At 32.8% G+C, this 25,339-nt stretch overlaps 1 long non-coding RNA gene across 1 annotated transcript in view; it reads right to left on the bottom strand.

Annotated features, from left to right (window-relative positions):
* Nucleotides 1–25,339, bottom strand: part of LOC118206134 (uncharacterized) — a 114,296-nt gene that overhangs the window by 78,767 nt on the left and 10,190 nt on the right. Inside the window, exon 2 of the long non-coding RNA XR_004761143.2 lies at nucleotides 15,163–15,218. This is a non-coding gene — a long non-coding RNA (uncharacterized LOC118206134). The remainder of the gene's footprint in view (nucleotides 1–15,162; nucleotides 15,219–25,339) is intronic.

Genomic DNA, 25,339 nt, shown 5'->3' on the forward strand with positions numbered 1-25,339 from the left:
TCGCTTTATCTCCTCTGAATAACCGCTCCATTTTAGCTGCAGCCTATAGATAAAATGCATGTCGGCGAGTTCGTCTTTCGTGTGACAACGCATATTGCTCAAACTTCTCTTGGGAAATGATGTTTTACGCCAGTAGAATACTTTTACCTACTGTTCAGCAGCGCCCTGTACGATCTCAACGCGTTATTTCAGCACACACATTCCGTCAAAAAATCTGCTTGTTTCGGTCCCCTCTACCTACCTGTACATTTTTGTCTGATATTTTTAATAACATTTTAAAAGCCATAAATTTCTACCTGCAACTAAGGGGAAATATTTCTCAAAAATTTTTAAACCTTCTCATTCTTATCAACGTCAAACGAAAGTCTAATACATTCCGTTGCTAGAGCTCTGGAAATTTAGATACTTAAATATTGATTTAAGATGTTCTCTGCATAAGTTATTCATAATTTATAGGAAGTGGTTACTTCTTAATTTATCCACTATTATGTTATCATTTTCAAATTTTCTGTTGTTAGCTATGGAAGCTATGGAAATTTTGATACTTAAATATTGATTTAAGATATTGTACTTGTAAAAGTTATTCATAATTTATAAGAAATGGTTATTTCTTATTTTCAAGTTTTCATTTTCGAATTTTGGCTTAACTCCTGTTTTTAATTCCACATGTTTACGAAGATTCGGGAAGATTTTGAGGTAGTTCAATATTTGCCAAACCTTTAACTGAAACTTCACTTACAGTTCTAAAATAAATTAGAACGATAGCATTATCTTAAAAGGAACGTGAAAAACATTCCTGTGCGTAATGTCTGGAAAACGTTATTGGATAGAAGTGCTCAGAAGTTTATGCAATGGAACTTGGCTAGTATTACTGTTTTAACCTTAACTTTCCTATTATTGCAGTAAGTTGCTGTTTTCCTTACTTATTTCCGCTCTTCTTTACATTCAAAAGACTAAACTGGAGAATTTTCTTTATGCGAAGACATACTATTTCGTAACGCATTTTAAACTGCATTATCATACCAGAGAGTGTACGACCTAAGGGACATGAAAAGTGATGTTCTTTTAACCCTTTCAGCCCCAATGGATATATAAGTCCCAATAGATGTTCAAAGAAGCCTAGAGGAAATTACACGCATGTGGGAAAGATCTGAAAATTATCGCGAGCATCCCCTTATAGAGGGTTAGAGAATATTTTTTTTATTATAAGTCGAGCACATGCCACGTCTTTAAGTGCTACGTCATGTGCTTCGTATTTACGTTTAAACAAATAAACTGAGTCTGAAAGAGTTAAAAGACGTTAAGGTCTTTCACATAGCTTGGCTAATAACCGGATCACAAAATATTATCATTCGACAAGGTATAAGATCATTAATTTGTTGTTAAAATTTTAATAGTTTATTTCTTTAATAAAGTGAAGTATATAAAAGTAATACACGCATAATTCATATAATTTTCAGATTTATTTAATTTTAATAATATCACATTTAAATAATGTTTTCCCAATATGCCGCCAAGTGTTGTCCTAAGAGCCCGTGAATGCGGTCATGTCATTATAAAAGAAAAGAGAATTAGAGAGACAAAATTAGTTGGAAGATAGCTTATCATCATCATCATTATTATTGTTATTACTATCACAACCATAATCATTATTATTATTGCTGCAGTTGCTGTTGTTACTGCTCATGGGAACATTCTACTTCATAGTAAATTTATCGATTCAGACCACAGTCCTAAGCTAAAATAATGCAACTATGCTCTCTTATTTTACTGTTTCATTCTTTTAACTTGACTTTTGTATCCATTACAGCAACACCTTCACAGAGGACATAACAACTATGTCATTCTCCTCTTCTGGCATCTTGCCTTGATTAGAAGCATATAAATACATGACGTCGACTGGATATTTAGGCTGATATGCACGGCTGGTATAATGGCTATCCAACCAATCGAGAAAAGAAGACACAAAGAAAAGAAAGTGCATATGGTTTCTTGCTTCAGTGAATAGAATAAAGTCTTTAAGACCAAATACAGCTATAATGATGTTTCAGTGAATGAAAGAAATTCGATATTAAATAAAAATTCTAGTGTTTCTATATTAAGATTATAAACTTAATTCAGTATGGAATTCTGTTTCACCAAAATCCTGAAATTAATAAATATATATGGCATTGTCTGTTACTTTATCGAAAAAATTCGAGAATAAATTTCAAGATTTCATTTCAGTGCATATTTCCTGCTCTGTAGGCAATTGATGTCAAGCTTAGACGAGAATATGCAGATGGAATGTATAGAGTTGACGTTAAGCATGCAGTATTAAGAATATCCATTTAAGTGAAATTTTATAAATTGCACAGATATAAAGAAATATTTACAGTACTATCCGAATGTTCCTTGTTCATAATGTCTTTTTCTGAAGACATTATAAAGTATATCTCCCGCCTTTTTCCCGAGCCTTCGTGGTGTAGTGGTCTGAACGCTCAGCGCATAATTGAGAGGTCCGCGGTTCGATTCCTGGCGAAGGCGTTGCTAATGTTTCATCTTGCCTACTTCCAAAAATACCTAATATCTCTACAATATGTAATATAAGTTTTTCATTCAACATATAATAGTAAGCTTAATGAATATTTGTGGTTAATTTTTTTCCGTATGAAGTATTCAAAACTAAAATAAGAATAAAGAAGAATGTTAAGTTTAAGAAGTTTAAGAAGAATATTTTGATTACATCGAAATTGCTAAAATGTCACTTACACTAGATGCACTGATTAAAATTTTAAAAAAAACTGCTTTAAAATACTGCTCTCACTTTTTCTCATAAGTAAGAAACTTCTACATAACTTTTAATAGACGCAATAATAAAACAAGTTATATTGTGACTGGCAATAAGTGTAAAATTATAAGGTATTTTCTTCCTCCTTCCAGCATGCTTTCGTGGTGTAACGGATGCGACGTTCCTCCCTTTTATCTAATAACTAAGTGTGGAGGAACGTAGCGAACATCTAAGCGAATAATCGCTTAAATTCAGTAACAGTAACGTAAAACTCACGAAGGGTTAATTACACTTTTTTTGCTCAAAATAAAGATACACAGTCGACCCCTTTCTCAGGGCGTACAGCAAAGCTTTCACTTGGGCTTGAACTCAAAAGTGTAAAAAATAAGAACTTAACTAATGCTTATCTAAAGAGATGTAGCCGAAGCTAACACAAACCTAACTAGTTGGTCCCTAAATATCAAATTAGCTAGCGAAGCTATCAAGGGCCCGTAATACGGACGAGCGTAGTAACAGCTTAGAGAGACGTAGCCAAAAGGCAAACGCGCGCTAGTCAGAAACTCTGATTCTTTCTCCCGAAGTCAGTGGAACTTCGATTTAAATACTACTCCTACTCGTTTGCATTAAACACGATTCTAAAAACACATTCTGGGAGGAAATTGTAAACTGAAATTAGGAGAGATAAAAAAGGAGCTTTAAAATAACTGTTAAAAACTTAGGATAAACCTTACACTCGGCACGTATTTGAGAGGTCCAGGTTCGAGTCCCGACGAAGACATTGCTCATTTTTCATGTTTCCAGCTTCAAAATAACCTAATGACTCTACAGTGGCGCCCGAACTAAAAGATGGCGGATAATAATTCGTCACCACCAGGATCTGGCCATTGGGTTCCATAATCCCTAGTCACCCTTTAAAAGCTGGAGAATATAAGATATGATATGATATGAGGGACGCAGCCGACCCTCCTGGCAGACTTTACGTCACCCTATGGCCTCTTAAGGAGAGAATATAAGATATTTTATTCTTCTTTCCAGCATGTCATCGGGGTGTAACGGTTTTCACACTCAGTGCGTATTCGAGAGGTCCAAGTTCGAATCCCGGCGAGGGACTGCTCATTTTTCATTTGTCCAGCTTCAAAATAACCTAATGACTATACAAAGTCACGTACGCGGCGCTTTGTATATGTTTGTCGGGACGGCACCTCCTACAAACGCATACATGTTGGATTTTGTGCTCCATAACCAGTCTTACTTTTGTCATAATAAGGTGATGCAATTTATAATACATCCCGTTGACAGCAAAAGAGTAAAAGAATAAGCATATAAGATTAATTAAGGTGTGCTTTCAACAATGTAAAAAACTTTCGAAAACGCTCCTGCCTTAATTAATCTATATGCGTACATCATTATCTTCTTGCTATTAGTTTAACTTGGCATGTCATTCTTTACTCCTCCGACTGATACTTTTTATCTATATTCGTACCATTACTGTAATTAGTGAAAGATCTTTCTAAGGCTATATACAATGTTATGTACCTTGATACAGAATAACAGTTTGATTTAACTTTTTAATTAGTTTCAAATTCCATTGCCTTTTTTGGAATCATTCTATAATAATTAAAGCCAGCATAAAATCCAATACATTCATCTTTCAACAAATTAGGATATATATACATATATATATGTATATATTATTTTTTTAATTCTAAACAGGAAACGTGATTTAATATCACAATCATCCTGTTCAGAATATAATGCTTTATTTGTTTCATTATTATAAGCCAAGAAACTCTTTATAAAATCCCGTCTTTAATTTTGAAGGTTTTTCTGAGTTTAGTTAATTAATTTTGAATAATTTTATTACTCACCTTCCAATTCTCTTAATCTATCTCAATCCTTTCCATATGATGAAAACGAATCTAGGATTTAGTTGGGAATAGCAGTTACGCCCTTTAATGGATATATGACAGTTCTAGAACAACACTGCCAATAAGACTGAATGTTTAACTATAGTAAAGCACACAAGGACCCACCATCATCCTGAAGGAAGGAATGTCTTTGTGAAGGTTTTTTTAAAACAACCTGGTTTGTATTTATACTACACAAAAAAACCCGCAAAATCCCCATGCAAGCAGTCTTTTCTCAAAATATGAACTATAAGTTTTCGGGAGTCTTTTCCATTCAGCCAATAGGCAAGCAGCTTAACATAAATTAAATCCTACTGCTGAAGTCACGTTCAGATCTGTGAGAATTCTAATTTAGACAATTGTTTCTTTTGTCACTTTAACAAAAGATTTGTCGCGTGGCGTTCAAAATTCGATAGAAATGTATCATTTGATAAAGAGCTTTTAATGAACGTCTCAGGTTCCTTTACGTTAATTAACCAGTTATTTTATGTTTTGAATCTTTTCTGTCACTTCTTCCTTCCGTTTTCCAGCCAGAATGCAAATTAATTCGTTAAGGTCTTCGATTATAGACAGAGCGTGTTCTCCCTCTCGAAGCCGCGTGCTGCGTTGCTAGATCAGATAAGATTTATAGTCTTCGGCATTGCAATATAATTCCCGATATTGAATCTCCGCTCTAGTAAGGTAAATGAGCCAACTTCGCGTTAAACTGATCTGTGTATCCTTTGTCAACTAGCTTGCTTAAATTTACGATTGAACTCAGTGTTAAGTTATTTCGCCACAAGTGGTTGGCTGATTTGCGACTACCAGGTGTGCTTTCTGTTCTTCATAGTTTTCAAATAAAACGGTCTTTTGTACTCTTCTCAAGATTCAGCTGTTATTTTAGACTTGGTGATAATTCCCTTAACGTCTACCAAGAGTTTGGACACTATTCGAATGATTTAAAAAACCTTTATAAAATTTTTACACATTTCCTCGCTTAATGATCAAATTAATCATCTGAAAATGTTAATCTTTCAGTCAAGACTTAAGGCCGGTCCCTCTGAAAGTCTATGCCTCTCTATTGACTCTTCATTTCTCTTTATAGGGGCATCTCGAAGTGCTCTTTGAGACCAGGAGTAGACTGGAGACATTATGTTATATCCATGTGATACCCAACAAAACTGATACGCGTTAGGTAGGGGGGCCTGAGCAACCAAGAACTTTAGCTGCATATCATTCGATTCAGCACGCCCATTTCAGCTTTCTGAAAGATTCTGGTTGATAAAAAGAGCGTACGCATCAATGTTAATGTGACGGGATGGCGTTTTGCAATTACAGAAATCTTTACTTCTTCTCCCAGCTGGAGCGCCAATCTGTCGGACATCATGTAGATGTAATTAAATAACGGTAGATTCCGAAACAAACAAAGGCTTAAATATCCTTTGATTGTCTCAGGCATAGTAAACGTAGGAATAACCACGAGTAAGAAACAGTCCGTATTTACAAATCCATGCAGAACTTTGGAGGGACATCATTCGATTCAGCACGTTCAACTTTCTAGAAGATTCTGGTTGATAAGAAGGACGTATGCATCAATGTTAATGTGACGGGATAATGTTTTGCAGTTAAAGAAATCGGTTACTTCTTCTTCCAGTTGGAACGCCAAGCAATCGGACATTATGCAGAGGTAATGAAATAACGGTAGATTCCAAAAGAAAAAAACAGTAGTAAACGTCCTAGATACCTTTTACTGTGAATTATGTCTATGGCACAGTAAACGCGTGAATGACCACGAGTAAAAAACAGTCTACCTCCTACCATACTTACAAATCCAATGCAGAACTCTCTCCATTTGGTTTATAGGTAGCAAATTTCAATCTACGCAATCTCCCTTTTGGTTTTGTATGTTCTGAAAATTATAACTATAAATACAAACTTCTAACATATATCTCATACGTATTCAAACTTCTAACACGCATCTTGTAAAATTTAGAAACTATAAATTCAGACCTATAACATGTGTAGTCCATTAAAGTTGTCTGTCGCACGATACTTCTAGAGCTTCATAGGTAAATTACATGAATGTTTGTATTACATTCATTCCCAAGTCTGTAGAACCGACAGTGCAGCAGATCGATACAGCATATGATCGACATTGCTTAGGATCGACTCCAGTACACTATCGAAGCTGGAATCTGATTGACGCTGCATAGTATCAGCTAGCAACGGCATAGAACGCAATTTATATTACATAATAGAGCCAATGATTATAATTATTAAGAATACAGAATCATCTAGAGGGAAATAATTTGATTAAATTAATATTTCTTAAGGGTACTTGCATAAGACCGAGTGCGGCCATAAAACCAGTACCAACATAGAGTTGAAACCGATTTTAATCCTCTTATCCATCCTTTACAAGCAGAAAGGTTGTCAATTCTGACCCACGTTTTGCCTGTTTTCTTAAATTGTTTCACCTTCTTTATGATGCTGTAACAATGAGATACTTCTGTAGCAAATCTGGTCCGATTTGTGTATTCTAGTCAGTGAAGATTTGGTGTATTCTATCATACTTTTTTAAACAACATGCTCAAAAAGCATATATTTTTATTTCAATTTTAAATATCAGTATTTCTTAAATGAAGAGATTTTCAATGTTGTCGAATGAAAGCTAGAAAGTTGCATTTTCATGCTGTATTTATGAAATAAATTCATTACGGCGATCACAAATATGCCTTCTTTCTGTGCCATTCGTTTCGAATCAAAACTTGTATATTTCAAAGTATCTGTTTACCATTATGGATAAGTATCTCATTTTAAAGAGTAATGCAACTGAACAAAAGAAAATATCGAAGCGAAAAATAACATGAAGCTATGCTTTCTGAACATTAAAAATGTTAAAAATTATTGAAAGATCTGGATATAATAGTAAGTTTTCTCCTACATTTGATATTTGTTAAATATTTGCGAATAATATTCTTATACAGACTTTTACTTCGACAAATAAAAACGCGATGGAATGATAAAAAATTAAAATGGAATGATAAAAATAAAAAAGTATACCATTTTTTAAATAATCTGTCTACTATGACGACAACCATACAGCATGCAGAACAAAAGCTATCTGGCTGAAACAGTCTGTGAGTTTAGCAAATGATGATCTCTCTGTTTTACAACAAATTAAGCGGCTAAAATGTGGTTCACCATTAAAACAAGATTTATAAAAGGCACTGAAAATAGATTAAGTAAACTTAACGCAACTAATTATCCCAAATAGGTTGGATTTGCACGTCTTAGCAAGGGCTTAAATTAAATGACAAGCAAATTGCTTTCAAGCATGAAGGCAGGGAAGCATAACCATTACAGGAATGGAAGTTTCTCTTCAATTATTGTTTATTTTTATGTTATGAAGATTAGGCCACAAAAGAAACAGCTAGTATTAAAAATGTGTAAGACGTCAGAGATAACTGAACTAATCTGCTATGATGAATGAATAACGAGATCTTTATGAAGCTTAAGAAGTGAGAGTTTAAAATGGTTTAGAGAATTCAATGCATGACTGGAAAGTGGATATTCTTGCAAATTTACAAATGGGTGCTTGTGAGGATGTAAGAAAGTATCAGGAATTTTTAAGTTAAATTTCAAAGAAATACATGCTTGGAAATAAAAAAAGGAATGAAGAAAAAATACGTTAATGAAAACGTTAATACAAATGTTAAATACATACGTTTTTAACCTCATGTTTCCCTTCCAGATTCAAATATTTTTAAAAAAGTACAGATTTTATATTATGCCCAAAGGGACTTTTTTTTAACTTTTCATGTGTTACCTTTATTTCTTAAATATCATGTTCTTCGCACTTAAACCATAAAATTCAATTCAACAAGAATACCTCAAAATAATTTTAAAATGAGCGTATCTTTAGAATTTTCGATACGCTGTCTCTCGCGCTGGAGGTGAAAAGTATTTTTTTTCGTACAGTGGCGCCATTTCTCGCTTTGAAATCGTTGAGTTTGTTAATTAAATATTCGTTTAAGTGATACAAAATAGGAAATCGATAATAAAGCAAATTAAAAATTCGAAATTTGGGCTTCCAGATGCCATATTCTGGTGGAGATGTACGTTATTCAAAATTTGATGGCTCAAGGTTCCGTTTTTTATCGCAATGCGAGAAACATACATACATTTATGCAGATTCTTCCTTATTTAATTTCTTTAAATATAACACAGGCCTATAATATTTGGTGGTAACAATTTGAAAAGTGAACTGACATTTATAGTAAATCAACGCAGAATGCCAAGATGAAATTAATAGCTTTCCTGGGTTAACGCCATTTTGGCTACAAATAAAATTGAAGACACGAAAAAAGTGAAAAAAATGAAGTTTGAGACGAATGACACCATCTGTTGAAAATGAACAAAATGTTATACAAATGAATGGTAAACAATGCAGAAAGTAATAAAACTCTAAAATTAGAAAACGTATTTTTCCCAAATATTATTAGTCCCTATACCTTGTAATAAATCTAAAATACAAATCTCATTTCTGCTATTTTAAGACATTGTGAAAATTGTGTTTAATTGTGAAATTAAATTTTCCGGTCACAATTTGAAATTTTTGATATTATTTTCACCTTGTATTGAGGAATCGGTTAATTAAATTAGAAAAATTCGAGGAAATAAGTTTAAATAAAGCACATAAAAAATTGTGCATAATTTAATCGACCGTTCCGTTCATTTGTATATTTGGTCGTTGTTTACCGTTCATTTGTATAACATTTTGTTCATTTTCAACAGATGGTGTCATTCGTCTCAAACTTCATTTTTTTCACTTTTTTCGTGTGTTCAATTTTATTTGTAGCCCAAATGGCGTTAACCTAGGAAACTTCATATACTTTTATTTTTTCATAACGAGAATAAAACTTTCCCAGATATAAGTACAGGAACCAGGATACCGCATTTAAAATTAGATTTTGGTTACTTATCGAAAATTAAACTTTTTAAAAAAATTGAAAATTCCAAAACGTGTATATTTTCGTCATTTAAAACACTTCTGTAATTATAAGTATATGACTACGACACCAATGATTGCAAAATAAAGTCCGAGGAAGGATTTTTAAGCCGAATAAGAGGCATAGGTGTGTGTTGTGTGTATATATACATATATATGTGTGTGTGTAGATATATATGTAATATTTTGGCAGTCGGGCACATGAGTGAAGCTTGGCAATCGGGTCACATCAGACTTCTGACATCGCGCGGCCGAGTGCAAGGCGGCATCTAATGACGACACAGAAGGATTTAAATTTATAGCTCCATATCTTTATTTATTTCAAAAGGCAGATCATCATTCTTTACTAAGATAAGATTAACTTTAAATTCACAGTGTCATAGTATTTGAACAAAGGGAGGCAGATGAGATTAGTAGCATAAGTCTTAACAGCAGTTGAGGCAGAAAGCGGTCTCTGACGCAAAATGGCGCAAGTCTCTATTTATAGGAGCGGTTAAGTAATATGCTACTAAATAATAAATTAAAATGATAAAAGTCCTCAATTTTCCTCAAAATGTCCATTGAAAAGTAAAAGTTTTGTTGTAAAGTCATCATGTTTTTTATATTTTACATCTCCTCCCTCTTAAAACGAGAGGCCGGGCGAGCAAAGCATTAGTACATTAGTGAAGCAAGAAGTATGAGGAAAGACATGAAGAAAAACATCCAGGACATAGCTTACAAGCTTTAACTATGCCCTATCATAACTCCTGATCTTTCTCATATAATTAGATAATTTTTCAAGCATATAATTTTACAATGGAACCTATGATTTATAAATAAACATATAACTAAATTTAGAATTATCAGACAATAGTATATGGAAGAATAAAACTAAATAATAAATTACAATCATAAAAGTCCTCAATTTTCCTCAAAATGTCATTGAAAAGTAAACGTTTTGTTGTAAAGTCCCTTTTCATAAAAATAATTGAAATTGAAGGAAAAGACTGGTTGAAGTCTCTTGATGACAATAAGTCCACAAGGTAAAAATAAGACAGTGGGTGAGAGACAATTCCACGCTTGCCAAAGCGTGGAAAGCAAGTGCATAATGTTCAGAATGAAATCTTAAGTCAAACTGAGTTAGTTTTTGTTCTCAAAGCATTTTGATTGGGTAGTTAATATTGCTGTAAAATTATTATTGGCTGCTTGAATTTTAGTTCAATTTACATCACCAGAATTGCGTAAGAGTCATATGACATAGATTTTTCTCGAAAGAATGCAGTTCAAATAGATGTAGCGTTTTTAGAATAGAGAAGAGAAATTAATTTAATCTTTTATATAGTCTTTATGTTTCTTACATAAATATATATATATATATATTGGTGCTGCCGATTTCAAAAAAAAAATTGGAGATGCAGAACTATATGTCATAACAGTTCCTAACCGTCTTTGAGTTATGCGATGTGCATACGTACTTACCCACGTACAGACTTCACAAAAAAGAAACCTTTCGAATCTGTTTTAAATCCATTTTACAATCCGTTTTGAAAAATAAGTGTCCCGTATTCTGTCCGTATGTACAACACAAAAAGTCGTCCAAATGGATTCGGGAAACGGTCAAAATGGATATTTCCATTAACATACGATACCCAAAATCTTTCGTGATTACAATAATACTTCCTTTATTTCGGGCAAGGAAATAAAATGGTACATTTTGGAGATAAATTCATTGGAAAATCATTAAAGAACATACTGCATATTAGATACAAAGCTGGAGTTCAAAATATAGATAGGATTTCTAGGCTTTTAGACAGAAATAATAGAAAGTATATAGAAAAATTAGATTTCTAGATTATTAGACATAATATGCAATCCTTACATAAAACATATATGGCGAAAGGGCAGTGCTATAATAAAGGAGTAACAAAACAGCCAAAGAAAAAGAGGCTCTGTTATGAATTACTTTTTTCAAAGAGTTATTTAACGTAAAAAAGTCCAAAATTCACTAAGTAAAAAGAATAAATTTTGTACCAGATTCACATAATAGATTGAATTGCACCATCAAAAGAAATTTCTTTGTCAGAGAATAACATACTTCAGAAAAGAATAAATATTATAGTCATAGAAGACGATTCATCATTATAAAGGATTATGCTTCAGAATCATAACAGATTAATGCCATAAGAAGAACAGATTAAATGTAAGAATTCTCCATCTTTTACCAGAAAATAAAATCCAATATCCATCAACTGGGGAATGTTTGACCAGACGGCTGAAGTTGGCTCCTTGCTCATCCTATGCAAAAACTTCCATTGCCCTCTCTGTAGGGGAAAAAAATACCAAAAGTTGAGGAAGAAATTCACAGCAGCGCGCCGAAGAGATATTCCTTTGTACACGTACATTTTTCTCCGTATCGAAAAAGAAAGAGAGAGAGCCTTATTTAAAGGGATAAAGTGCGGACGGAAAATTCAAAAGATAGAAGTAGAAGTAGTTTCCATTTACGAACGATGGAAAAAGAAGAAAAAATAGGAGAAAAAATAAGGGATGGAGGAAGGATGAAAAAAAAAAAAAAGAGTATAAGAGTAGAAAAGAAGATGGCGATTTCGTCTGGGTCTGTTATGTTAGGGGCAGGTTACACGGGATGCCCCAGTCCTGTCAATCGATTTATTGGAGAAACAAACAAACAAAAAAAAGGAAGTAAACCAAAGGAATAAAAAGAGCTTTCGTGCAGATGAAGTGCGTTTTAGTTAGGCCTAGTGGTGAGGCACCGAGAATGTAAAAGTTTACAGGAAACGTAATGCTATTTTTATAAACGGAAGGAGAAAAGAGTATTGTACTCGCCTTAAAGGTCTTTACTAGCCTCTTTGCTTTCAACTTAAAACTTGAGGCACGGAAGGTACTTATAAACATTCCGTCGAGATGTGATCACATAGGAAAATATATGAGTGCTTCTAACTTCACGACCTACATCGACAAGTACAAAAATCAATTTTCAGGAGAATATCCATTACGATATATTACCCAATACCAGCTTTCCTTCTCTGGCTTTTAAAAAATCTCTGTCGTTTAGGAACATAAAGAGTACTTGTCATATCGATCGAATATATTATTAACTGAAAGGGTAAATCTATTTTTTTAATTTATGTGGCAATACGCTGCAGGCAATAGAAAATTATGCTTTCGTCCCAGAGAAGATTTTTAAGTTAATAAAAGCTTATGCAATATTAGATTAAGGCACACAACTGAAACTGACAATTTACGTAACAGCCTGATATTAACTATCAAATGTATGATTGTGGGAAAGTTATAACTATTTACTTAATTATTAACTAAATTTTAGAATAAGGCAATGTTAAATATAAATCAAGTCGAGTATTATTTCATTAACCAACAACTCGTATTACAATTAAAGTTGAAACGTAAACTCTTCCCAGAAAATTAATAACAGACTGAAAGGTCTCTTATATTTACATTAAAAATGACTCGATTACTTGAGCTATGGGATACATAGATTTCTTGCCTAAAGGATAAATTAGCGCCGCTCAGACGGTACAATGGTTAGGGAAGCCTACTGCATAGATATTTGCAAATGTATAGTGTATTTGCGGCATGATGTCACTCTAAATATATGCGAGCCGAAAGTCCTCTCGAGTGGTTGGTCGTAGGGGAACAGGGGTGGGAGACACTCAGACCCGTCCCTCCAAGATGCTCTCCATCAAAACTGGAGCGGAAAGAGCGAAGTAGTGTTATCACCTGTATGGTGCTCAAGGCTCTTGCCAACGATAGGCGCAAACTTGCTCTCCTTGCCACGATAAAATCCGTGAGCTTGTTGTGACGTTACTTTCAGACAAGTGAGTTAGTCACAACAACCACAACAACAGGATTAATTAGTATATACCTAGACTACATTTTTATATTTCTTGTTTCAGAATTAAATAGTTTATTTCCAATCACATTATAAAAAATGCTTAGACCGAGGAAAGGTTTTTATTATCCCATTTCTTACCAAATAATTTGAAAAAGCAACAGCAAAAAACTAAATAAAATAACTCTTTAATGTGCATAAACTACAACCTACCTTTTGCAACCCAGATAAGGAATGGATGCTTCCTAATTACTTAAGTAACAATGCATAGCAAAAGTTCATATTGTTGCATGTTAACGATTCATTCACGTATCCTGAACAGGCAAACTTGAAGCCTTTACCGCCGCTCAGAAATGTAACTGTTTTTCGAAAAGAAGAAAGCAGCTAAAGTTTTCTGAAGCAAAATCGAAAGATATTATTAATTTTTTTTTCCTTAGTAACAGATAACGTAGATTTCGACTCAAAACTATAGTTTCACGTTCGTCAGAAACTCATAGTTTTGCAGTTCAAAAAATACGCAAGGGAATTTCGACTCATTCATTAAACAGACGCTGAAGTTATTGTAGAGTTAATAATTTTAAATAAAAATCCTGATGTTTATAAATTAGATCAATATAATAAAATGATATATCTAAGGAAGATTATGAATGAAGCATAGAATTATGCATTTTTACAAAAACACTTAATTTTAGCAATGAATATATGCAACAATTTCCGAATTCCAGCAATATTTGTAATTTCTTTGTTATTATTTATTACTGTTCTTCCATTCGTCAAAAGTATTTTGATATACCCATTAAATTTATGTTTTATTAAAATATAAAATTTTGTTTAGCACAGAAATTATATTCGGATGAAAAATCTCATTTACTTCGCAAACGAATAAATGAGAAAATGGAAACCGTACTCCAATTTACTTTTCTCCAAACATAAAAGACAGAATATTTCTTTATAACAGGCAACTAGCATTTGATAAAATGCAGGATTTTTGAGATCTTTTAACCGTAAAGCTATTGTCGAAATGCGCAAAGTCAGCCTTCTTATAATAAATACATTAATTTTATTTAACGAGTTTATGTTGTTATTTAACTTAAAGCAATGAAACTAAAAACTTTTTATTTTATTTAAAAGCAAAGGAATCTGAACTTATTAAAAATTCATAAAAGTAGCATATCTCCTTTAAGTGGAAATAAGACAGTTCTTAAAAGAGATATACCTATTATCTACTTTAAATGGAAATACGTATTAGGACACAATTGAAATTAATATTTTTGTCCCTCATAAATAACTTTTTTTCAATAATTTTTCATATAACAAACCTTTTTAATGTAATGAAATGTAATTAAACGCAGTGCGTAATGATAAAGTAAAAATTAGCATTGATGGCCTGTGAAATCTGACTTTAAATGTATGATGCTTGTATGCACCCTCTTTGCATTCGAAAGGGGGACTATAACGATTTTCTTTTCTTCAAGGAGCAAAACTATCGTTCTGCATTTTAATTTGTATCCTGTTTACGTTGTATTCGTACATATGTTATGTTTTTTGTATCCTCTTAACGTTTAAAAGTCTTACCTAGTAGTTTTTTAATTCTTTGATCTTTGATTCGTTCACTAAATATCGCAAAAGCCACTAAATATTTTTTACTTACCTTATTTTGCTGTCGTATTTTCCCTCTTGTTTTCGCTTATTTTATTTCTGGAAAATCTAGAAGGGCAAAGCGAATAATTTAATTTCCGAAGGACGTTGTTATAGTTAGAACATAACAAATGAAAAATAGTCATGCATAAATTACCGATAATTATCACAGTATTATTTAGTTAAAAGAAACCAACGTTCCAATGAGAATACATAGTAATGTTAGCATTATACTACATAATAAGATATCTTCATTTCTGTTTCTCTCCATTTTTTGCCCCCTTTTATTTTTGTCAATTGTTAATCCCTAAGCCTCAAAGCAATTAATAGTGCTGGACGTGCTGTCTGTGCCATAAGCACAGCTTTCAGTTCGTCAACCCGTTGCAATTCTCACTTGTTCCCTGTCTTCGACACCGTTTTGTCTGTCTGCACTCGTGCAGTGATCTTCAGAACCATTAAGAGCGCTAAATATCTTCGTTTTCTTTAAGTTCTTCCCTATTATTGTTTAATCAATCAAAGCTCGTGCACCCTAAACTCAGTACTATTAAAACAACTACTATATGAACGAATTCATTTTAAAATGTGCGGAAGCTCTTTTTCTGAAAGCCTTCAAAATATTGAAAATAATGTAAATATTTAAAAAAAATTCCCATGCATAAAAATGCTACGGGGAAGATTACGCGAAGGACAAAATACGCAAGTAAATGCGGCATTTTTAATTGTGTATATTTATATGACGTTTTTCAAATAAGAAGGCCGGAATATTTTTGCTTCTTAAACGTATATTGTTCTCATTCGAAGCCTATCAGTTAAACAAATGTCAGGCATGGAAATTTTTAGATGAAGAGTTACCTACTTAAAACCATATGTTAATATTTTTTTTCAATGAATGCATTTATTTTTTTCAATGTGTGCGTGCATATACTTTTTATTTACGTTTGACTTTACGGTTTTTTTCAACAAACTTATCCTTTGCAATCCTTTTCCTTTCAATATTCAAAGGGTTCTTAAGGAATTGTAGTTTTGAAGAAGATTGGTATATTGGACTGGATTTTTTAATTACAGAAAGCTAGTGGGAGCTGCTTAAGAGGGGCAATAGCTAAGATAAATTGAACCACGTTTACATTTTACATGTTTATAAAGCCCATTCTGAGAAAACCGAACTTCTACTTGCATTACATCTGGGAAAAAACATGAAATACCTAACCAGTTAGCCCATTCAACTATGAAGAAAAAACAAACCTGAAGCATATACTACTAGTGTTTGCTTGTTTTAACGAAATACCCTTATATGCGGTCAGGTCGTAAATTTAGAACCCCTTTTTTCACATGGGGGCTGAAAAGTAGGTAGTAATCTTGCTCGGGGTCTTGGGGGTCGTTTAAACATCTAACTTCTCTACATTCAGTTTTATACAGAGGAAAATACAAATTGAATTCTTCGAATGAATGCAATTTTGTACAATGAAAATGTATTACTTAATGATAAACTGTAAGATAAATAACATCTTTTTTTAAAGCCATAGGTGTAGAAAGACAGATATTTGTTACACGAATGAATTTGTAGTAAATATTGAGTTTTTCATTTCGAATGCTATGTTCCATGTATGCGAAGTAGCTGAGTATGTGAGATAATAGTCATAACCGAATGGCTTTCAACCTTTTCACGGCTAAGGACTGTTTCTCAATTACATTGTGGTCGCTGCTTTTTGGTTAATTTTCTAATGACATATAAACAATAGTTGTTTTTATTTGAGACTTATGAATAAAATAACGCAAACTAGACTGCAGAAAATTCTTAAAAAGGAAGTTAAATAATAATGAAAGATACATTATTGATGCACTTTTGTGTTTTATATGTAGTAGTATTAACTACTACTATAATCCTTAAATGGAATCCTTAAATTATATATATCTATGTATAGGTATATATAAATGGAACCAAATATAGAACAAGGTATAAAATATCTTTATTATACAATGTTCATTACCATACGTATATTTACGTAATATCAATATAAATGGTTAGTTAGGTTTCGTACATATATAATTTATTTTTATATTTTGTATTTTTTGTATTAGATTCAGTATTGTATACGTATCTGAAGTTTAATTTGTTCTCTTTTTGGGTTACGACTTTAAGTGAGAAAGAATTTTTAGGGCCTTCATAGGGATTACATTATATACAATCAGTTAGGATCCTACTTTTCCTTTCTTTTAATCATTATATATATTGAAATATTACTTGATAAGTATACGTAAAATAAAGCAGTTTTTAAGCTACTTATATCTATTGTTTGGTCTGGTTTCTTTGATTATAGCAAAGCATTCGACTGTTATTTGCCTAAGGGTAAGGGTGCCTCGTGGAGAACTTTCTAAGAAAAACTGACTCTTATGCACGTTACACGTGGGGAAAACCTCGAAAACGCCAATACAGCCATCCCCATCGATCCGGATTCGAACCCCGGATCGACCTGCCAGGTTTTACAGCTCAGCCGCTAGTGAGCTACACACACACACACATCCACACATATACATTAAATAGTATTTATATGTCGTTTATAAAGTATAATTGAGAGCAATTTAATCATAAAGAGAAAATATTCTACGGAATTACTTCACTTCGTAGACTTTCTGCTAAGCTTCACCATATTTCTTAAAGAGAATCTCAATGCTAGTTCCATTTCCAAGCTGTTTATGTACCTTATTTTTCATGCTTTGAATTATATTTAGAAAATTATTTCACTTGGTTATAGCTGAAAATGCAGTTTTTTTATTGAAGAATTTAAGGGTAAGAAGAGAGTTATGCCCTTTTCTAATTATTCTTGAAACATTTAAATTAAAAAAAAAAAAGCGCACATTAATACGGATCACTGAACTAAAGTGCTCGATACAGAACAGATTAATTAGCTACTAAATTTTGATTTTCATTGAGTAAAAATGAATTTATCTGCATTCTATAAGAAAGTAAATATTCAAAAACTGTTTTTTTCCCTATTCTCGCAGTCATAATATTTTTCTTAAATATTCAGCTAATTCATATTCAAATATTCCAATCCATTAGAATTAATAATAAATCGATACAGTAAATAAATAATTTGCCCTCTGATAAACCCCTCTTTAGAGTTTAATAGCAGTCGATCAGCTTTTGTTGGGGTTCATTTTTCTTTATGGTATGCTTACGTTATATATGTATGTATTATGCATTGCTCATACTCGTCAATTGCAGCTTTTAATATCTTTTGGAAAAAAATCAATATGAGAATCCAGAAAATGATTCTTAGTGACGCTAAAATTACTAGGCACTGTCATGCCACAGTGTTTAAAAAAAAATCCCATTGTTTAAAGGTAGATTCTATGCTCATATCCTAGTCTAAAATTAAAAGCGTCGAGTCAAAATTAAGGGGGTTGCTCTTAGAAAGCCTCAATTAAAAGCAGTTATATGAAATGTTAATCAATACTTATAATCTTACGGATTAAACACTTATTCCCTATTTGATCACGTGTATGGCAAACAGATATTCGTCATTCATAAAGAAAAGAAAGGTGAATCAAAATTAGTTTTCAAGCCCTATCGCATACATTAGCAATACTTATTCTCGTAATAACAGATACGTATGTGTTATTCTCTTCGTAATTTTCAGTACATATATTTATATTTATAATCAAGAAATGAAAGCAGCGTCAAAAAGCTGTGAAAATTATATTTTAAAATTATTATTTAGAAATGCGCTTATAATGGTTTTTATATTTACGAAAGATACTTCCCGTTTACTCAGGCTCACTGTATTCAAGTCGATAGGACCAATTGAATGGAAAGATCGATTTTTTAATTCATTCCCAAGTTTCAAATCGGATGAATGGACTCGCGAATAAAATGGCACATTAAAATACGGTCACTGAACTACAGTGAGCTATGAAAATTTTAACAAAGGTTTCGTACTTTATCTTATGAAAACAAAATATCAGAATTTAATTAAATGTTTCACTTATTAGAAAAATAGAAAATATAAATATTTGTGAATAAAAAGAAATTATCTTTATAAAAATAAAATTTAAATGAAAAAATAAAAGAATTACAAAATATTGCAGAAATTACATAAAATAGCGAATAAACTTATTCGGCACAAGCTCGCTAAATGTAAAACAGATTGTACAGTCAAAAAGCTCGCCTTGTCACACAAATGTACTGTTCATCGGGTTTAAAGGTTATTCAGACTAATGTGCGAAGTTCAGTGAGTAACTTGTATTTTCCTTTGAATGTATAAACTAGCCAAAAAACACTTTTTAAAAAAAAATATATCTCCCCTTATGATCCCTGACACAGCCGTTTACTTTCCCCTTCCGTAATTAACGTCAGTCTCCTGCTCTTGACCGCATTTGCCATGCCACCGTTTTAACCACTGGACCTTTGTGGGATCTGATGAACAAGTGCCCCTCACAGAGATAAACACATCATATGGAAAAGAATTGCTTGTTAGCGCCGTAGGAATAAGGAAAAGTCTGAAAACTCTTTTTGATTGTAAGGCAATCAAAGAGAGTTTTGTTTAAACTAATCATTCGCATTTACTTGATTCCGATAAATATAAGATAAAAGAAAACCCTCCTACCTTTCAGTCTTTCCTACAACTCATCCTGATTAAATTTTTAATATAGGAACTAATTTCCAAAAGCAAATAAACAATCCTTAAAGAGAATATTCTTTTTTATGGTGACTTTATGACTTGAAATGTCTTAGATTTACTAAGTGCATTACATAATTAAGGTAGCGTCGAGTTAAATTCCATATTTTGATATATGCAGGTAGTTGTTATTCTCGCAATATTTTCTCTTAATTCGTTTTTGCACATTTTCTTGCTATCATCACCAGGTTTGTATTTCTGTTATGTCTTGCTCCCAACACCTTTAGCTTTACAAAGTATATGTAAACGATGTCAGAGTCATATTGTCGGCATAGATCTAATACGTACGACTACGAAATGCACGTAGAGATGCTGAAATGTCAATATTTTGTACTGACTGAATATTGATTGTGTCGGTTCTGTTTATTTCCACTAGACAGCAACTTTGTTTGAGATGCTTACGCTCAAACTAATAATGCGAAAGAACTGAAAAACAGAATTATTCGTTACGAAGAGCATATTGTCCATATGTGAAAGGTGGATGGGTTTTAAACAATCCCCTAAACATCTGCTATACATCTAAGTGTAACATTATTGAAAATTTAAAATAGATACTTCACGAATCTGAAAGCTGAATCTTTTTAACATTACGATTTGTTATTCTTAGATTGTTTATTTCAAAACCTTGAAAAACATATCTCGCCAATTGATTTATCAACAAATAATTTTTCTTAACTTTAAAAGTCGGACATTTTGATTAAAATGTATTTATACTATGTGTTACAGCATGAACTCAGCATGGTATAATCTTAATGCCGAACTTTATGCGGAATCTCTTCCATACTCTCTTTTGTGGTATAAGTGATTAGCTCGGACAGCCAACAAGTGGAAGGATCTTTGATTTAAAACCAGACAAGGAATATTTGATGTTTTATGTTTTTTGCTTCGAAAAATCTAATACTCTTTGTAGCTGTTCAAAGGGAAGGCTATTCCAGCAATGACCGAGTGGTAAAGATCACTGATTGTTTGGAGTTGGACCTGGGTTCGATCCCACGCGAATGGGGCTGGCGGAATGTTTGGTTTACTTGGTTTGTCCCATCTATACCGTTAAAGCTATCCAATTTACCTTAAAATAGTATTTCTTAAACTGTGGGTCGCGAACCCAAATGGGGCCACAAAGCGAAATGTAGGACTCCCTAAAGTTTAATTCAGATAAATAAAATTCAAGAACCATTAGTCACAACCCCTTCAATATTTTTTCTTTAATACCCAACATGTTTTGTACAGCACAGTTATAAAATGGCCCTTCAATAAGGCATCCTTCTGTTATACAAATAGCCCTTTTGTGCGGTGCCATATTCAGTAATCTAACTTAACCTAAGCAAAGGAAAGGCTAAGATAAATTCTAACGCAAATTTAGGATAATTAAAGTTACTACTAAACTCACTTACCGTTATAAAAGCAATTCAAGCGATTTAGTTATCAGTAAATACTCAAAGGCATCCGCAGAGCCAAAAAAAGGTCTGTAGAAAGGCCGATCAGCAGGCTGCTCTATTTTTTAGCTTTATGCCCGAGAATCATTTTACATATTAGACAAGCCTGCATACTTCTAGGCAGATTTGAAATAATGCGGAGTTATCACAATAATTTCAATATTTTTGGCAATATATATATATATATATATATATCTGCATGTGGAAGTCGACAGAATATCTTAGGAAAGTTATCAGAGCTGAATTATCGCCAACGCTGATCAAACATTAGAGCGATTACTTAAAGGAAACAGTCGTTACTAGACCACAGCTGTTACAAATGATGCAAGCCTTTCCCAATTTTCAATTCAAATCTCTTTCAAAATTCAATATTTTCTTTTCATAATTTATTTAATGATGTATCTAGCGCCATATTAAACACTTAAGCGCCATATTAAACTTAGCAGCATGTGATTTGCCATTTTAAAATACAGTATTACCAACTGTTTTTATAGTAAATAGAATTAATTGATCTTTTTTAGTTTATTGGAACAATGTGTAATATGAAACTCAAGAATTATATCATTGAAAGATATTCGGAAGAGAAAGTAATTTTTATTAATATTAAAACAAAATTACGAAATTGAAGTAATGAATGAAATTATTTTTATTGGAATTCTCAAGTTCAATTCCATACAGAGAACATATAAAACTTATTCGTTACAAGAAGATTACGACAGATATTACAGTTGTTTTAATCGCATTTTCTCAGAGTGTTCTTCAGAAGCTTCTGTAGAATTTTCTATTCCCCGGGACCATGTTTCAACCGGTTTGGCATTTTTCATCTGAGAAATTCTTTTCATCGATACCTTAATTACCGAATCCGGAGGGGTAAATTCTAGTACAATTCATTTTAACATAAAGAAATTAAAATTGTCTACTCGGAACATAATCAACTGAATTAATTTCATGCTGGCTTTTCGTTTCAGAAAGCAAGCGTTAGAATTATAGTAAAACCATTGCATTATCATAAGGAATCAAAATATCACGGTTTCCAATCTTGCTCCTCATTACTATGTCTACTTTCGAAAAACTTTCTGCGGATTCGTGGGTTTGGAATAATTGATGATAACAGTTGGTGAAGAATCAAAACACAATTTATTCTCCAGTAAGTACTATTACAAAAGACAGTTCCAAAGACACGCTTGCACTCGTCAACAAACATGCTGAAACAATTAGCAATACAGCTTTCAGGTTATAAAGGTAAAGACAGCTTCACGACAAAGCACTAAAATACTCCCGACTCGTTCGATCGCTCTCAAGCTGATCTCTGAACTCAAGACACGACTTTCATCCCGTATAGGCAGGGTATATATAGCTTTAACCTACCTATCGAGAATATTCCCGGGAAAACCGCTAAAAATGCATTTTAGAAAATTCTTGCTCCCTCTATGACAGATCGCCAAATTTGTCGCCAAATATCGGTAAATGGGCGATTTTGTGCCACATTTGGCGATCGTGCCTTTCCATGCCGTTCTCTGGCAACAGTAAGCCCGCGGTTGACACACGCTGGTCAGACTTTTTTCTCTACTCTGCTCGAGCAGGTTCATTTTCGACTGGGGAAGCTATCTCACCGCGCAGCCGCTGGACATTTCGCAACATTTTAGACGTCTGAATATATAGCAACACGATGTGATTGCTGTTTGGTTTTCTGAAAGAACAATTGCCACATGACCCTCTTTAGAAAAAAGAGATGTCCTGATGCTCCACATTTTTCCGTTTGAGTTGAAAGAGTTTCATCTGAGAAATACTGTAAATAATTTTTGTTCTTCGTACAAAAAGTAGATGCCAGTTACTTCTCCAATTTAGTACTATAATTGGCTCCGTTCGCGCACTTCAAATTGTGGGAGCATGAGAGAACACCAATCTGCATCACTGCTTCCTGTTATTTAGAGGATTGATGGCAAACGCAACATAAAAACCACTTGCTTAGGTGAAAGTTTACGAATGTAGTATATTTTTAATTGTCCCCAATCGTATATACAAAACGTTTGTTATTTCGAGTTGCGTGATAAGGGAAAATTGTTTTTCTAGTTCTGGAAAAGGATTAATATTTTCAGGTGTCATGACCATCCTGAACAAGATTCATCATGAAGATAAGTATTATTAATCTTAAATTTCAAGAACCAGTTGAAAATAGTCAAGATATAGTTCCAGTACCAAAAAATAGCTTTGAAGTTTCCTGAGGTAAGTATATTCGAGTTATAAGGTAGTTCCATTTTCCTTCCAGCCTGCCTTCGTGGTGTAATTGGAAGCATACTCGGCGCTTACTCGAGACATTCAGGTTAGTATCCCGGCAAGGATACTACACATTTTCCCCATCTCCTGCTTCAAAAAAACTTAAAGACTCTATAGTCGCACCCATAATTTCTTACCACCAGGATTTGGCGATTGGGTCCCTTAATCCCCAGTCGCCCTTTATAAGGGTGAGTATATAAGATATTTTCTCCCTCCTTCTAGCATGCCTTCGTGGTGTAAAGGTAGCATACTCGAGGCGTATTCAGGAATCCAGGTTCGAGTCCCGGTCAGGATATTGCGCGTTTTTCCCGTCTCTTGCTTCAAATTGACCTAATGACTCTACAAAGTCAACATTTATCGTTGTTGTTTAAATAACTATACTTGTTTTTTAAGAAAATCGAAAATTAAAACTATGCACCCTTCATATTTATATATATATAGAGAGAGAGAGAGAGAGAGAGGCTTAAGTTAACCTATGTTTAAGAAATGCTATAATTTTCCTAAAATGTATCGTCACGCTTTGAATTCTCCATATAAACAATAAACATTTAATTTACATCAATATTCATAAAATCACCACTTCACGATTCAATTCTGAGATTTAAATGTATTCCAGACAGGATATTTAATGAAATGTAATTCCTTTCGGCTTTTAAATAAAATAGTAAACACTCTCTGCCTCTTGAGAAAACAACTATATGAAGAAAAACTTTGAAGTCTAGCACTTTTTATCTTTAAGCAAAGCAAGGCAGGTTAAGCTTTTAACACTATTAAATTTCCGTAGTCTATCATCTGGAGTCCATTATCTAATAAAAGAGATCTTTCTAAAGTAATGGCAAAAAATTACGAGAAATTGTTTCATCGTGTTCTGCTTTATACCGAGTTTTTTATAGTTTCAATAATTTCTGTTCTTACCTAAAAATAAGCTCCTTCTGCCCAATTTGATCCATCTGATGGTGAAACAAAACGATTTATCTGCTGTGAGTAGCTTAATCTTCGGATAAAAGTCTCACAATCAAAAGGATTTCTTGACGATCAGTTCACTATTAAAACGTTCAAGAAGATATTAACGCGATTTACTATCTTCGATTAAACAAGCCTTGTACCAACAGTCAGACGTTTAAGTAAGGTATTTAATTACAATGTAATTGCTATTTAAGGATATGTAAAACGAATTTGGATATAAATTATAAGTATACCAGATCTCTAGAATTACTTCAGGAAAGTGTTATTTTTAACTTAAAATAAAAATCTTTAAAACCGTGACTTGTTTGGAATAAACATACAGCAATTCTTTCTTTTTAATAGCATTTACTTGCAGCTTTCCATCTGATAGAATAATGTATGAGTCAATAAGCATTTTATAATTTTAGATTGATTACATAGTTTACTATCAGATGCGACTTTTTAATCTCTGTTACAACACTGATTTAAACTTCATTTTTTGCGCTTTCTTTACCTGTTGCATTGTATATATAAAGTATAACCTTGCAGAATGAGGGGTAACGTCATTAATACATCGTCATAAGTGCAAAATCATGTTCTGCAAAGTTAACTTATTTGGAAAATGGGAAAAAATTTATTATAGGAATTTATTATAGAATTAATTTATAGAATGGGAAAAAAATGTGTTAGGCATAATTCATATTTTAAAAGTTAGTATAACTTAAACAAATCTAAATATTACTGTAATTAAAAGTAAAACACGAAACAAAATTGTAGGATTATTATTATTATTATTATTATCAACCAGTTATTATGATTTAGACCTTTACTATAAGTTCTCCTTTTCCGTTTCCTT

Source organism: Stegodyphus dumicola, chromosome 6, assembly GCF_044657685.1.
Source record: "Stegodyphus dumicola isolate Sdum_Otavi_A_Nest chromosome 6, ASM4465768v1".
Classification (NCBI taxonomy): Eukaryota; Metazoa; Arthropoda; class Arachnida; order Araneae; family Eresidae; genus Stegodyphus; species Stegodyphus dumicola.